Source organism: Trachypithecus francoisi, unplaced genomic scaffold, assembly GCF_009764315.1.
Source record: "Trachypithecus francoisi isolate TF-2019V2 unplaced genomic scaffold, Tfra_2.0 Lachesis_group11, whole genome shotgun sequence".
Taxonomy (NCBI): domain Eukaryota; kingdom Metazoa; phylum Chordata; class Mammalia; order Primates; family Cercopithecidae; genus Trachypithecus; species Trachypithecus francoisi.
This window is the reverse complement of record NW_022681456.1, coordinates 127,264,367-127,279,831: the sequence shown is the minus strand read 5'-3', so window position 1 is coordinate 127,279,831 and position 15,465 is coordinate 127,264,367.

The following is a 15,465-nucleotide window of genomic DNA, read 5'->3' as shown; positions in this document are numbered from 1 at the left end:
TCAGAATCAGCGTACTAGGGAAAGGAACACATACCCAACTTCACATTTTTTCTTCAGATACTACCTGTTATTTTGGATGACACCCCTGCTGACCATGAGCCAGCCAGTAGGCCAGAGATGGGTGGATTTAATTTGAAAAGGAACTATAATTCTATAATGCACAGTGTCCTCTCTTAGAATATCTACACTTTCTTTCCTTTTTTTTGATTCTTTAAAAATATTTTTTTATTAATATGTAATAGATGTAAATATTGTCAGGGTATATGTGATAGTTTGACATATTCATGTAATCAAATCAGTGTAATTGAGATACCCATCACCTTAAATATTTACCTTTATGCTTGTAACATTCGAATTACTCTCTTCTAGTTATTTTGAAATATATAGTAGATTAGTATTAACTCTAGTTACCCTACTGATCTATTGAACACCAGGTCTTATTTCTTCTGTCTTAACTGTAATTATCTTCATTTTCTAGCAACGCTATTTCTCATCTCTAACTTGTATCATAACTCAGGATGTGATATACTTCTAAAGCTATAATTCAACCAGGATACTTTTCCCTTCCTGTCACACCCATTGCCTCCTTTTGTAACAGATGGTTGGTAATGCACCTTCTGTTATCCTGATATGGAAGTCATAGTTACTCTAACCTGTCTATATATGTAACCAAAATATAATTAATGCCTTATGTAAACAAGAAGTGAAAGGAAAATAGTACACAGTAAGGTGTATATAGAGCACACCAGCACTGAAGACATGAGGAAGTAGTCCGTTGCTTGCGTCCATGTGAGCAGTCACCATGGATGCGATAACAAATGCAGAGTGGTCTGATGCAAGGGTGGGTTGTAGTCTCTATTTAAATGCCATCAGCAGCATTGCTGTGATGTCAACTTTTGAAATAGTGAATGACTTCTAGTAAAGTTCAGAACAGCATAGAATAGAATCCTCTCGAAATTTACATGGTACTTGCATTCTTAGAACACTCAACACATATTAAACCCATACCAAAGATCCTTTCTATCTGTAAAACAGATTCTAAGTTCCGATGACTCTAAGTAGGTTTTCGAAAGTCATGTGATGTGTGTTTAATTCTTCATTTTTGTGTTCTGACACCATGGTATGCCTATTCCTCTACATGTCCACAGTGCTCTTTAATCATTGTTTTACCACAAAGAAGTGATAAATACTTGAGGTGATGAATATGCTAATTATACCGATTTGATTACCATACAGTGTATACATGTATTGAAACATCACATTGTATCCCGTAAATGTACAATTATTGTGTGTCAGAAATAAAACTTAAAAAATGCTAAATTCTTAAATATGGCATTCTTTAAATACCAATATGCAGAGATTATTTCCAAGTTTAGCACAAAATATTAATAAGCGTTTGAATCTCTACATTCTCAATACTTCATTTTAAGTCTTTCAGAGCTTGGAGACCTTTACTAACTGGATTGGTTCGTACCTCCTGTTTTAACAAAATACCTTAGACTGGGTAATTTGAAAATAGTAGAAATATATTTCTCACAGTTTTGGAGGCTGAGAAGTTCTAGATCAGGGCACCAGCAGATTTGGTGTCTGGTGAGGGCTGCTCTTTCTGCTTCAAAGATGGTTCCTTCTGTCTGTGTCCTCACATGGTGGACATGGGTAGAAGGGCAAAAAGGGACTAGGGCGCTCTCTTCAACCTCTTTTATAAGAGCACTAGTCCCCATATGAAAGCAGAGCTCTCATGACCTAATCATCTCCTAAAGGCCCTCCCCGACCCCCGCCAATATTATTGCACTGGCGACTAAATTCAATATTGATTTTGGAGTGACACAAACTTTGAAGCCATGGCATTGACTAAGGAAACAATTTTACCATCCTAAGCTAGGGGGTATCACCCTCTCAGTGTATGGAGATTGTATATGACCAGGAACTGGGAGCTGGGCATAGGATCTAGGACCCTCATATCCAGAGTGATTCTTTTCATCAGGAGGGATGGACTGAGTCTCCATTTATAGGGGTGTCCCCACAGAGACTTCAAGCCACACCCTTCTCGGGATTCAGGTTGCACATTACCTGATTCTCACAGTTGATTTGAGCCTGCAAGACTGTAAACTCATCCCATTATCATGTTTTCACTCTTCGTTTACCTACATTTATCATTAAACCTTTGTGATGCAGCAAATCTATTTACCTTATGATTCTACTTTAAATTCCTTTCATGTTCTTCCTTGGCCCTCCTGTGTATTTTCCGCAGCTTTGCTAGGCCTTAAGATCATCTCACATTCTTCATCCTAATGATAAAAATAAGTCCTGTGGGCCGGGCGTGGTGGCTTTTGCCTGTAATCCCAGCACTTTGGGAGGCTGGGGCGGGGGAGGGGTGCATCATGAGGTTAGGAGTTCAAGACCAGCCTGGCCAATATGGTGAAACCCCATCTCTACTAAAATATATAAAACATTAGCCGGGCGTTGTGGTGCCCACCTATAGTCCCAACCCAGGAGGGAGACTGAGGCAGGAGAATCGCTGGAACTCAGGAGGCAGAGGTTGCAGTGAGCTGAGATCACGCCACTGCACTCCAGCCTAGGAGACAGAGTGAGACTCTGTCTAAAATATAATAATAATAATAATAATGTTATATGATGGAAGCATATATGGGAATATATGCAAAGATCTGTGAGAAGATAAGGGTCTCTGGAAGGATCAGGAAAAACTCCATAGAAAATGTATTTTTAAAGCTGCGTCTTGATGTTAACCTGCTGAGATGTGTGTGTTGGACTGGGGTGAGGAGGAAGCAGTCATTCATGCTGTGAAGAGAACAGCATGAGCAATTGCAGTGGGGCATGAGTGAGTGGGTGGTTATGAGTGGGAGGCAGAATCAGTGAGTTGGGAGGGGCACACGTGAGTTTAACCTTTACCTTGGAGGCGATGCAGAGCAGGTGAGTTCCATACAGATTTGGCTTCCGATAGGAGTTCTACTATTTCTTAATTGTGAGATTGGACAAGTCACTTGACCTCTGTTTGCCAGCCTCAGTTTTCTTGTGTATAAAGTGGGGGTGATAGTAATAACTACATGATGGGATTGTGATGAGGAATTAAATGAGATCATGCATGTAAAATGCCGAGCCTTGCACATAATAAGAACTAAGTCAATGTGAGCCATTATCATTTAAGTAGGGAATATCATGCCCATCTGAGTCCATACATTTGTTTCCTGACTTAATGAAATAGCTGCCATTCCTGAGAGGGAGGGATTCTATTTCCTAAATGATGGAAACAGGGACTTATAGAAGGTAAATTGCCCCATTATTAAGTAGCTGAATTGGTTTTCCAACCTGGATCTATCTGGCTACAAAACTGACGCCTTGTTGCAGGAAGGATTTCAGGATGCTCAGGAGGAAGACAGTCCCAGAGTTACACTGTCCCACTGTCACACTTCATGGAGTGAATGGGAGGTGTAGTGGAATGGAGGGCATCTTTGAAGAAACCTTTCCTGTGAAGGAAAATCCAAGAGAGAATGAAGTAAGGAGAGACTTCAACTTGAAAAGATTCGGTGAGAGAAGGAAAGGGGCTATTAACAATAGAGAAGAGACTAGAAGAAAGTCTGAACTCAACTCCACAGAAGCAGAGGGTGGTGGGGTTTTCGAGAGCTGGGTGAGAGTGTAAAAGTACTAGGAGCAATAAGCCATCGGGATCCTGTAAGGGCCAGGGTGAGGGGGCGTCATGGGTCATCTGTGTTTGCTGATTGGCTTTATCCACAGGAAGAGTAAACATCTCATCTTCATGCCAGGGCGTAGTCCTGCAGCCTGGAGCAAGGTGCCCACCAAAGTTAGGAACATCCCACAGAAAGTGGGAGAAAGGGGTGCTGTCTTCTTTTGTGATTCCATTTCCGAGAATGGTTCCCATGGGTCCTTGAGAAAGACATTCCTGGGTTGTAAAACTGGCAAGAGGCTGAGGGAAGATGTATGTCTCAAAGGGGAACAGAAATAATTTATAATTTTAAGTTTTCTAATGCTCTAAGGGAAGTCAGGGGCCTAATATTAGTGATGTGGTTTGGATGTCCACACCCAAATCTCATGTTGAAATGTAATCTCCAGTGTTGGAGTTGGGGCCTAGTGGGAGGTGATTGGATCATGGGGTAGATTTCTCATGAAAGGTTTAGTGCCATTCTCTTGGTACAATCCTCAAGATAGTGAGTTCTTGCAAGATCTGGTTATTTAAAAGTGTGAGGCAACTCTCCCTACCCCTTGCTCCTACTCCTGCCATGTGAGATGCTTGCTCCGCTTTCACCTACGGCCATGACTGGAAGCTTCCTGAAGCCTCCCCAGAAGCAGATGCCTACATAATGCTTCCTGTACAGCCTGCAAAACCATGAGCCAATTAAACCTCTTTTCTTTATAAATTACCTAGACTCAGATTATTGCAATACAAGAATGGCCTAATCGAGTTAGGAAGAAGCCTGTCTGAAGTGCAGTCAGGCTGAGGGGAGCATTTAGGCCATCTTGATGGGGAAAATCTTTTAGTACCCTAATGTGAGCTGATGATGATGATGACAGAGAGGGAGGGTATAACTTGTGGTGCCTGGCCCTAAAGGGAATGGAAAGGCCAAAATCCAGAGCATAGGTGGGATTGCGTGGGCTGACAGGTAATAGTATATGATAGCACAGTATATGATAGCATGTGTGTGAGTCCATTTTATATTGCCATAAAGGAATACCTGAAGCTGGGTAATAAAGAAAAGGGGTTTATTTGGCTCACTGTTCTGCAGGCTGTACAAGCATGGCACTAACGACTACTTGGCGTGAACCACCATGCCTGGCCAGAGCTTTATTTTTAGTCACTAGGCTTTCCTTTAAAATCTCTGTACTAGGCCGGGCACAGTGGCACGCACCTGTAATCCCAGCACTTTGGGAGGCTGAGGTGGGAGAATCACTTGAGCCCAGGAGTTTGACACCAGCCTGGGCAACATAGCGAAACTCCATCTCTTTAAAAAAACAAAGCACTTGAAGCAGGAGTTTTTATCTGTCATAATCACTGCTATGTCCACAGCACCTAAAACAGTGCCAGGCATCTGTTGAATAAATGAGTGAGGAGGTGGTAAGTCTTTCTTTACACTTAGATGAAAACTCCATCAGATGCCAAATTGTTCCAGTCTTGTTCAGGTAATAATTTTAATTCTATAATAAAATCTCAAGTTTTAATAGGCTCAGTTTGATCATTAGGATGTCCAGTGTTGTGTTATAATTAAAGCCTTACATTTCCTCTCTGCTCCACAGCTGGGGTCCAAGAAGACCATGTGGCTGGCTACTTTTCTGTATTTTCATTTATCTCCACCCCCAGTCTCTCCAAGACTGGGCCAGAGTTGAGAAGGGCAGTCTTACAAGGCAAGGGTCTTTGCTGACAGATGTCTGGGCCTTCTTGACAGCAGGTGTTTAAAGCTGAATCTGGTTCTACTTTCAGGAAAGTGATTGTTTGAGATGGTAACTGAAGCTGTAGAAGTAGATATTGAGGATAAAGTATCATTAATAAAACATTGCCCATGAACACTTTAGCACAAATTAAACCTAGCTATACCTCACTGATAAGGACCTGAATGGCCAAATAATGAGGATTGATTTATGGATGTAGGGGGTGCAGGGGGAATTGGGTGGAAGAAGTAGTAAGAAATTCGAATTAAGGAATCATAAGGGAATTGAGATTAGTCTTACCTCAACATTTTATAACGGAATACACTGAATAAAAAACAAGAGAAGTGACAGCTTTATAGCATCTGATTGGGGAAAAACACGTCTTTTCTGGGGCTAGACAGTCCATAAATAGGACTCGGAAATGGAAGTGTAGGGGGAGATCCTGTTGTACTTCAGTGGAAAACTATGCATTGTCTGGAATCTAGACTCTGGATGAAGACACTTCCTTCCTGGCTATGTGATTTTGATTCTATGGGAGCTATCTTACAACTCTGTAAGCTGTAGGTAACTGATAGCAGAGCAAAATAATTCTTGTCTATAGATGGGTAAATTGTGTCTTAACGTAGATTCAGCCAACCTCCTTCCCCAGTTTTGCTTCTATTAGCACATTTATTTCAGTCATTTTGATCTTTGGATTCTCCTTGGACAGTCCTCACTAAAAGATTAAATAAAATTTCTGGCATGTGCTCTTCTTTTGCATCTGTTTGAGAGCTGCAATTTTTTACCTTCATCTCAAAATTATCCTTTAACCAAAGGGACAGTGGCGAACTAGGCAGCCGGAGCTGCCCACTCCAGGTGATTGTTACCAGGAGAGGGCGCTGACCGGTGTTGCCAGATCTCCAGTTTTTCAAGGGAAGCTGAAAATCTCATTTTGGTCAATATGTGAAACTTCTTTATGTTTCAATACTGGCAATTAATTGAAAAAAAAAAGTGTGCCTAAGAAAACTCACCTGTGGTGGGATCTGTTCCATTGGCCACCTTGTTGGGTCAGGGAAACAGGGGACATCTGGATCTAAGAAGTGCTGTATGCTGACCTGAAGTTGACCAAATACTCCTCATATATTTTCTCGTTCTCACCACAGCCTTGTGAGGTAGATATTGTCATGCCATTTTACGGGACAGCCACAAATATGCCAAGTGGCAGTGAGTAAATGGCAACAGCAGGACCAGACCCAGATTTACTGTCCAGTGCAGTTTTGCTGGGAGCAGTGAGAGGTGGAGGAGGAATCTAAAGGGCTTGCTTTACAATTTTGCCTAGAGCCAGTCCACATCCGAGACATGTGAGGTCATAAGAAATGCGAGTTGGGAGATCCTTTAACAGAATGGGATGGGTGGATTTACAAAGAAGCTTCCATAACCTGCCACGTTCACCAAGTCACCTTGGGTGTGTGCTCCATTTGGCTTTTTTCTCCGAGCATGTTTTTAAAGGCAGAAAGGGGAACCAGGAGTGAGCTGATGCAAGGTTGTTTGTCAGGAATTCTCATTGGTTTATAGAAGTAACATTGGTTAGTGATTGGCTATGCATTGTTGAATTACAGGGTATGAGCTATGGTGTTGAGCATGTGGCACTGTTAGATTAATTGATAGCTACTTATATTAGTCAGTCTAGAGTCCATACAGCAGGCAGCTTCAAGAGGTGATTACTTAGCTCAAGGTGGATGAGTGGGACGTGACTATTGTCTCATTTCAAGGGCTTTCTGAGCCAGGTAATTTAGAGGAGGCTCACATTCCTCAGATCAAAGTTTCTTTTCCTTTCTCATCCAAATGACTTTTATCAGTGATTACTAGGTTTCGAAGCCTAATCCTTAGATTCTTTCTCTAGGAAAGTCTGAATCTAATGGTTGTAAACCAAAATAAAAACAAAACCATGAGGCTGGGTGCGGTGGCTCGGCCTGTAATCCCAGCACTTTGGTAGGCTGAGGTGGGCGGATCACCTGAGGTTAGGAGTCTGAGACCAGCCTGACCCACACGGAGAAACCCCTCTCTACTAAAAATACAAAATTAGCCAGGCTTGGTGGCGCATGCCTATAATCCCAGCTACTTGGGAAGGCTGAGGCAGAAGAATCACTTGAACCTGGGAGGTGGAGGTTGCAGTGAGCTGAGATTGCGCCATTGCATTCCAGCCTGGGCAACAAGAGCGAAAGTCCATCTCAAAAAAAATAAAATAAAATAAACCACCATGAATAAATTATTAGGAAAGCTGGTGGAATTAGAGGGTGGATAAAAAACAGAGCTTCCACACTCTGGAGCTTCCTTAATATGTTTCATGATATGAAGCATTCATTCATTTAGCTAAAAAATTGTTGACCTCATGCCAAATATATCTTTACAGGTAAGGAGAAGTTGGTAGCTTTACCTACAGTTGCATAGCTGATATGTGGCAAAACATGAAAGTCCAGAGCTCTAAACCGGTATGTCTTGTGGTGCTCATAATTATATGCTCTGAAATAAAACAAAAAAGCAGACTATATTACATGCTAATCACTGATAAAACAAATCTTTCTGTGATGCCGATTCAATTGCCTTCATTGATTATTGCAGAATTTTCTATTTGATTCACTTTGGTGAACTCTCATGACATTTTAGATGTTGTGCTAGGTGTTGGGGGTTCCAAGCTAATTAAGAAATTGGCACTACTCCAAAGAAGGCCTCCTAATTGGTCTCTTTACTTTTGATCTCTACTCATTCTGAATCTCATCGTTGTCTGAATTTTCTCAACGGAAAAGCTTGAATTTTTATTTCCTTATTTAAAAATGCTAAATGATTCTCCCATAATAAAGTAAAACCTTCTCAGCAGGGCCAGGGTTGGAATGAGGGTCAGAACGGGAATTTAGTTCAATAGGGATAATAATGTTCATTTTAGGTATGTGGACCCGTGATTCTGGGAAATCAGAAGGGCGGTTTCAAAGATCGCAGCTGGCATTGTGGCTAAAGTCAGTTCTGAAGGCACAGACTTGAGGACCATCAATGCTGAGTCCAAGGGGAAAGAAGAGCCCTTGAAACGGGATACAAGTAGGAGATAGGCTGAGGATGCTGGAGAATAATCCAGAAACTCTCAGGGCTCCAGGGTCTTGGCATGGCCACCTCAAGTCTTTTCTGCATGAGGCCACTTAGTTCCTTTGCTTTTGAAGAAAATGGCAAAATTAATACAGATGATCCCCTGACATATTGGGATTATGTCCCAATAAATCCATCCGAAATGGAAAATATTGTAGTTGAAAATGCATTTAATATACTTAGCCTACTGAACATAATTGCTTGGCCTATCCTACCTTAAACATGCTCAGGACACTTACATTAGCTTACTGTTGGGCAAAATTATCGAACACAAAGCCTGTTTTATCATACGGTGTTAAACATCTCATGTAATTCATTGAATACTGTACTGAAAGTGAACCCCAGAATGGTTGCATGGGTACTCAAAGTACAGCTTCTACTGAATGTGTGTTGCTTTTTTTTTTTTTTTTTTTGAGACGGAGTCTCACTCTGTCGCCCAGGCTGGAGTGCAGTGGCTTGATCTCGGCTCACTGCAAGCTCTGCCTCCCGGGTTCACGCCATTCTCCTGCCTCAGCCTCCCGAGTAGCTGGGACTACAGGCGCCCACCACCATGCCCAGCTAATTTTTTGTATTTTTAGTAGAGACGGGGTTTCACCGTGGTCTCGATCTCCTGACCTCGTGATCTGCCCGCCTCGGCCTCCCAAAGTGCTGGGATTACAGACGTGAGCCACTGCACCTGGCCGCGTGTTGCTTTTGCACCATTGTAAAGTGTGAACAACTGTGAGTCAAACCATATAGTAAGTTGAGGACCATTTGTACTGCATCGAGGTCCCCAGGACCTGAACATAAGTGGTATAAATTATTCCCACTCCTGGATAAATATTTGTTCCAGGAAAGCAGGTAAATTTGCATGATACAAATCTTCAAATTACATTTGCCCAGTTTGGAGATGAGGATCCAGCATGGGGTGACAAACAGTGTTTTCTCATCAACACCATAAGTAATTCTGCAAAGGACATGCTGTACACTTTGCCCAGATTTGTGATTATTTCCTCAGGAAATGGAATTACTGGGCTAAAGGGAGTTAACATCTTTAAGGTTCTAGTTAACCACTGAGAAACTGGCCTCAAGAAAGACTGGATAATGTATATACCTGTCAATTGCAGCCCATCATTACTGCTGCTAAATATATTCCTTTAAATGTTTTTCTATTTAATAGGGTGTAAAGGACATTTTATTTTTTATTCAATATGCCTTACTTTGATCATGAACGATTAACTTTCTTATGTTTATTGGTCATTATACTTCTTATGAAGATTATTTGCGTGTTTTCTTATTGAGATGATCATCTTTCTTTAACTGGCATGTGACATTTTACACAGCAAAGTTATTAATCCTATGCCCTATTGAATGTGGAAAAACCTTGACTGCTCTCACACCACAACAGTCAACGCATAAGACCTCTGTGATTAGATTTCTCTCTCTCTCTCTCTCTTTCTCTCTCTCTCTCTCTCTCTCTGTGTGTGTGTGTGTCAGGGTTGGGGACATTCTGCAGTGGACACCAGCTGGGTGTCTTCAATTTAATTCTGACACTATCCACCTAAGATAGCATAAGATCCCACAGATTGAGGACTCAGTCCCGTAAGACTGCCCCCCACTTCCAATGTCCATCCCAAGCCTTAACTTTTTCTACCTGTGCTTCTGACCGATTGGCTGCAAATCAGGGATCCCACGACCTTTTCGTTTAATTTGCTAGAGCAGCTCAAAGAACTCAGGGAAACACTTTGACCAGTTTATTATAAAAGATATTACAAAGGATACAGATGGAGATGCATAGGGTGAGGTATGGGGGAAGGGATGCGGAGCGTCCATGCCCTCTCTGGATGTGCCACCCTCCAGGAACCTCCACATATTCAGCAATCCAATATGAAAAGAAAATAAAATCTCAGGACCCCAATTCACTATGCAAAAAGGAAAAAACTAAGCTAAAACCTGATCATGCGAAAAACTGCCTTTCCTTTTGTTCCTAAGCAGATAGCTACAGATAAAATGTTAAATATCTCCGCAGGTAGCTACTCTGTGTTCACCTTAAGTGCCGATTTACTGAACGTGAGACAAATAGATAATTGACTATTCCCCTACCTGTTCCGTTTCTCTTACAACATGTGGATTCAGTAATGTGACCATACCTTTAAATATTGAAGGCTTCAAAATTGTCTTTGGAAAAAGGCATGGACCACAGATTGATCCTATGGATTTGTGTTCCTTTTTTCCTGGCATGTCCTTACCCTTGGCAAAATAAACTTCCAAATGGATTGAGACCTGTCTCTCATACATTTTGGTTTACACCAGAGAACTCTCTGAACCAAGTCCTTTTGTGTTTCTATAGAGCCTTCATTATATAGGCATGATTGATTAAGTCACTGGCCTTTAGTTACCAATTTAACCTTAAGCTCCTTTTCCTTCTTCAGTGATCAGGGGATGGGGCTCAAACTCTAACCCTCTAATCCTACTTGGTGTTTTCAGTGACCAACCCCCATCCTGAAGCCACCCAGGGACTGCCAACCCTCAGTCAACTCATGAGCACGCAAAAAGACATCACTTTGGGCCAGGCGCAGTGGCTCATGCCTGCAATCCCAGCACTTTAGGAGACCGAGGTAGGCGGTTTGCTTGAGCTCAGGAGTTTAAGACCAGCATGGGCAACGTGGCAAAACTCCATCCATACTAAAAATTACCTGGGCATGCTGTTGTGCACCTGTAGTCCCAGCTACTTGGGAGGCTGAGGTGTGAGGATCTCTGGAGCCCAGGAGGTGGAGGTTGCAGTGAGCCGAGATCATGACACTGTACTCCAACCTGCGTGACAGAGCCAGAACCTGTCCAAAAAAAAAAAGACATTGCTTTGAAGATTCTAAGGATTCGCCGGGCGCGGTGGCTCAAGCCTGTAATCCCAGCACTTTGGGAGGCCGAGACGGGCGGATCACGAGGTCAGGAGATCGAGACCATCCTGGCTAACACGGTGAAACCCCGTCTCTACTAAAAATACAAAAACTAGCCGGGCGAGGTGGCAGGCGCCTGTAGTCCCAGCTACTCGGGAGGCTGAGGCAGGAAAATGGCGTAAACCTGGGAGACGGAGCTTGCAGTGAGCTGAGATCTGGCCACTGCACTCCAGTCCGGGCGACAGAGCGAGACTCCATCTCAAAAAAAAAAAAAAAAAAAAAAGAAGATTCTAAGGATTTTAGGAGTTATATGCCAGGAAATAATCCAAAAATATATACTATATATATTTTACAATATCACACTTTTGTTACACTTTTTTTTTTTGGGTGATTACTTGATTTTTAATATATAGAAGTTTACATTTTTATCTATTGAAATGTATTAAAGATTTATCTGTCAAAGATTTTCATTTGTAGATTCTTCCAGTATTCTTCTCTTTTAATATCAAGTTAATACTTACTCATATTTTCTTATTTATTTATTTATTTATTTATTTATTTTTTTGAGACGGAGTCTCGCTCTGTCGCCCAGGCTGGAGCGCAGTGGCCGGATCTCAGCTCACTGCAAGCTCCGCCTCCCGGGTTTACGCCATTCTCTCGCCTCAGCCTCCTGAGTAGCTGGGACTACAGGCGCCTGCCACCTCGCCCGGCTAGTTTTTTGTATTTTTAGTAGAGACGGGGTTTCACCGTGTTAGCCAGGATGGTCTCGATCTCCTGACCTTGTGATCCGCCCGTCTCGGCCTCCCAAAGTGCTGGGATTACAGGCTTGAGCCACCGTACCCGGCCAATTTTTTCAATGTTTAACTCTAAAACATCTGAATTTTATTTCAGAACAGAGTATATAGTAAATCTGTGACTTCTTGTCCTTTTTCTGTTGCTTACTAAGTAACCTTTTCTTTAGTCAATAATGTGTTATACCATCTACATCATAGGATAAAGGTTAAATGCATGAATTCTGGAACCAGCCTGCCTGGTTTTAAATCCTAACTTCAACAACTGCTGGCTTGGTGATCTGGGGCAAATTTTGTTTAACTCCTCTGTGCCTCAGTTTGCTCATCTGTAAAATGGTTTTAATAGTGTCTGCTCACACAATGGTTGTGAGAATTGAATGAATTAATGTATCTAGAGCACTTTGAAGCATGCCTGAAACATGATTAAATGCCACATATGTGTTGGCTATTATTATGTACCTAATTTTATCACTATTTGAGTCTGGTTTGGAACTCTACTGTTTCACTGATTACTTTGTGTCAAGTTGAATTCTATTTTAATTATTGTAGCTTTATAGTCTTTTTAATGTCCAGTGAAGTACACCAAAAATCTACCTTGGTACTTGATGGATCAAGATATTGAATGAAATGAGAAGTCATAGAATTGGGCTCAGAAAGGAAGAACACGTTGTCTTCAAGAAAACATTTTGGAGAATCAACAGTTCACTGTATTGTTTCATTTATTTATTAATTCTTTTATTCAGCATTTATTAAGACACTGCTATGTGTTGAACTCGATGCTAGGTTATGCAAAGCAGAGATGAAGGAGATGCTTTATCTTTAAGGAGCAAAAGTCTAGTGGGGAAGACATGTACGTTAACAGATAGATTAAAACAGCTCTGTAGAGCTTTTACAGAGATACAAGCCACATGGGAATGCAGGGAGCACTTCACTGGCTGAATAGGGAGTTAGGAAAAGCGTCACAGGGAAGCTGACGTGTAAGCTGGATCTCACAGGATAGGAGTTTGGCACACCATGAAGTGAGAGAAGAGGGGAAGGACGTTCTAGGAGGGGGAACAAAGACATTGCACTATAAAGAAACCTGGCTGGTCAAGTAGCAGGGGTCAGGCATGTACACGTACAGCGTGTTAAGAGGCTTACACCTCATCCAGCTGGAAATAGGAGCCACTAAAGGGCTTGAAGCAAAACAGTGATAGCAGATTTGTGTTTTAGAAAGATCTCTCTGATTGTACCATGTAAAGGGAGTCAGAAGGGGGCAGAGCTGGAGGCGGGAGACCAGCTGGATCTGGGGAAGTCGTTCAAGCAAGACCTGATGATATCTCAGAAGAGTGGATAGAAAGACGTGGATCAGTTTGAGGGATATTTAGAAAGTTGAATGCGTGCTTCTGGTGATAAAGTGGATGTGGAAGATGAAGAATCACAGATGCTTCCAAAGTTCTTGGCTTGGGAAACTTGCTGGCTGGTGGTACCATTGACCAAGGCGTGGAACATTGGAAAAGAAGCAGATTTATAAGGGGAAGAAGATAAAATCAAAACTTTGAGGGTTGACTTTAAGAAATAGCCTGTGGAACATGGAAATATTCAAAAAGCAGAAAGGTATTTGACTAATACACCTATGAAAAAGGCAAACCTAATTAGTGACCAAAGAAATGCAAATTTAAATGACAATAAGGGATTTTTTCCCCATGTAGCATATTAGTTAATAAACATTTCAAACGTTAGAAAGTATTGATTTAATCTTCCTTCCTTCCTTCCTTCCTTCCTTCCTTCCTTCCTTCCTCCCTCCCTCCCTCCCTCCCTCCCTCCCTCCCTCCCTCCCTCCTCCCTTCCTCCCTTCCTTTCTTTTTATTTTTATTTTTTAGCAGTCTAACACTTTCTTCAGTTGAAATCTTCCTTTTCTGGTAGCTTATGTATGAAACAGATAAGAGCAGGATACTCTGGTAGATGCAGGAAACAGTACAGAGCATAGAAGCCTTAGTGCTCTGCTGACTCCTTGTTCCCCTTCTGACCCTTACATCATCCCCACTGCATCTGTATGGAGTCCTTAGAGCTTCTCAGAGCATGGTGGGAAAAACCACTGGCTTAGAGCACTAGGCATGAAAAGCCAAGCTCCTTGGAAAGGTAGAACTAGTCTTAGTTACTGGCAGCTGAGTTTCCTAATGGCAAACTGCCCAGGAAAGGGAAGGATGGCCAGAAAGGCTTCATCTGCAACTGTGTTGGGGTGGGAGAAGGAACACTGGGAAGGAGGGTCAGGCTCTTTCCCAGGATCTGCCTCAGCCCTGAAGCACAGAACCTTTAGTACAGCCACTCCACCAGTTTGGAGGGTCATGCCATCACTTGTCTGAATAAATCATCTACATTCACAATCAAGCCAAGATACCAACTATGTACATATATACACACGCCTAACAAATATGCATGACGGGCTGTTTCTTACTTTGGCTATCGTCCTGAAAAGGTGTGAGAAAATGTATATGTTCAAGCCCCAGAGGGATGGATGGGAGTCTATTCCCAGAGAGATAGAAGTATGACAAAACCTCAAAATAAGTTTTTGAACACATTTCTCTCCCTGCCTCCCAAATAAGCTCATTGTGGCAACATTAGGAATGTCTAACAGAAGTCACAGCAATAGCAACAGCTGCCGCAGAAGCATCCACAGCCCAGGCTGCCTCCAGCCCTTCATAGAAATAGCAGTCTTCACTCACTCCACTGCCACTACCACCACCCCCACCACCCCCACCACAACCCACCCCCCGCCACCACCACCACCACCACACATGCACACAGCCCCTTGTCATCTGTGGATCCTCCTCTCACAATCCCTCTTCCTGCCCTAATGATGTGCACCATCCCAGCACTGGATGAAACTGGTCCTACCTGGGCTATCCCTGGTCCAAAGTCTATAGCTAAGAGCTCAGGGTTCCAAGGAAGGAGAAAGAGAAAGCAAATACCAGGAAATCGTTTCATTTATTTAGCAGCCTCTCTGGCTCTCTCACATTTCTTCAGTGATTTCAGAAAAGGATTTTTTTTTTTTTCTGGAGTTTCTCATTGCCTTTATTTTTCTCATTCTGAAAAGATACATGCTTTAACTGTATCATTACAATCTTCTATTTTGTTAATTCTGTAATCTTATTAATATTCATGTAAAAGTCTTTATTGTTTAGGAGAGGAATAGCTGGGTCATAGTGTAGGTCTATGCTTAACTTTATGAATGATTGTTCTGGAAACACCAGTTAAGCCATGTTGATTATGTTGTTCAGATCTTCTATATCATCACTGTG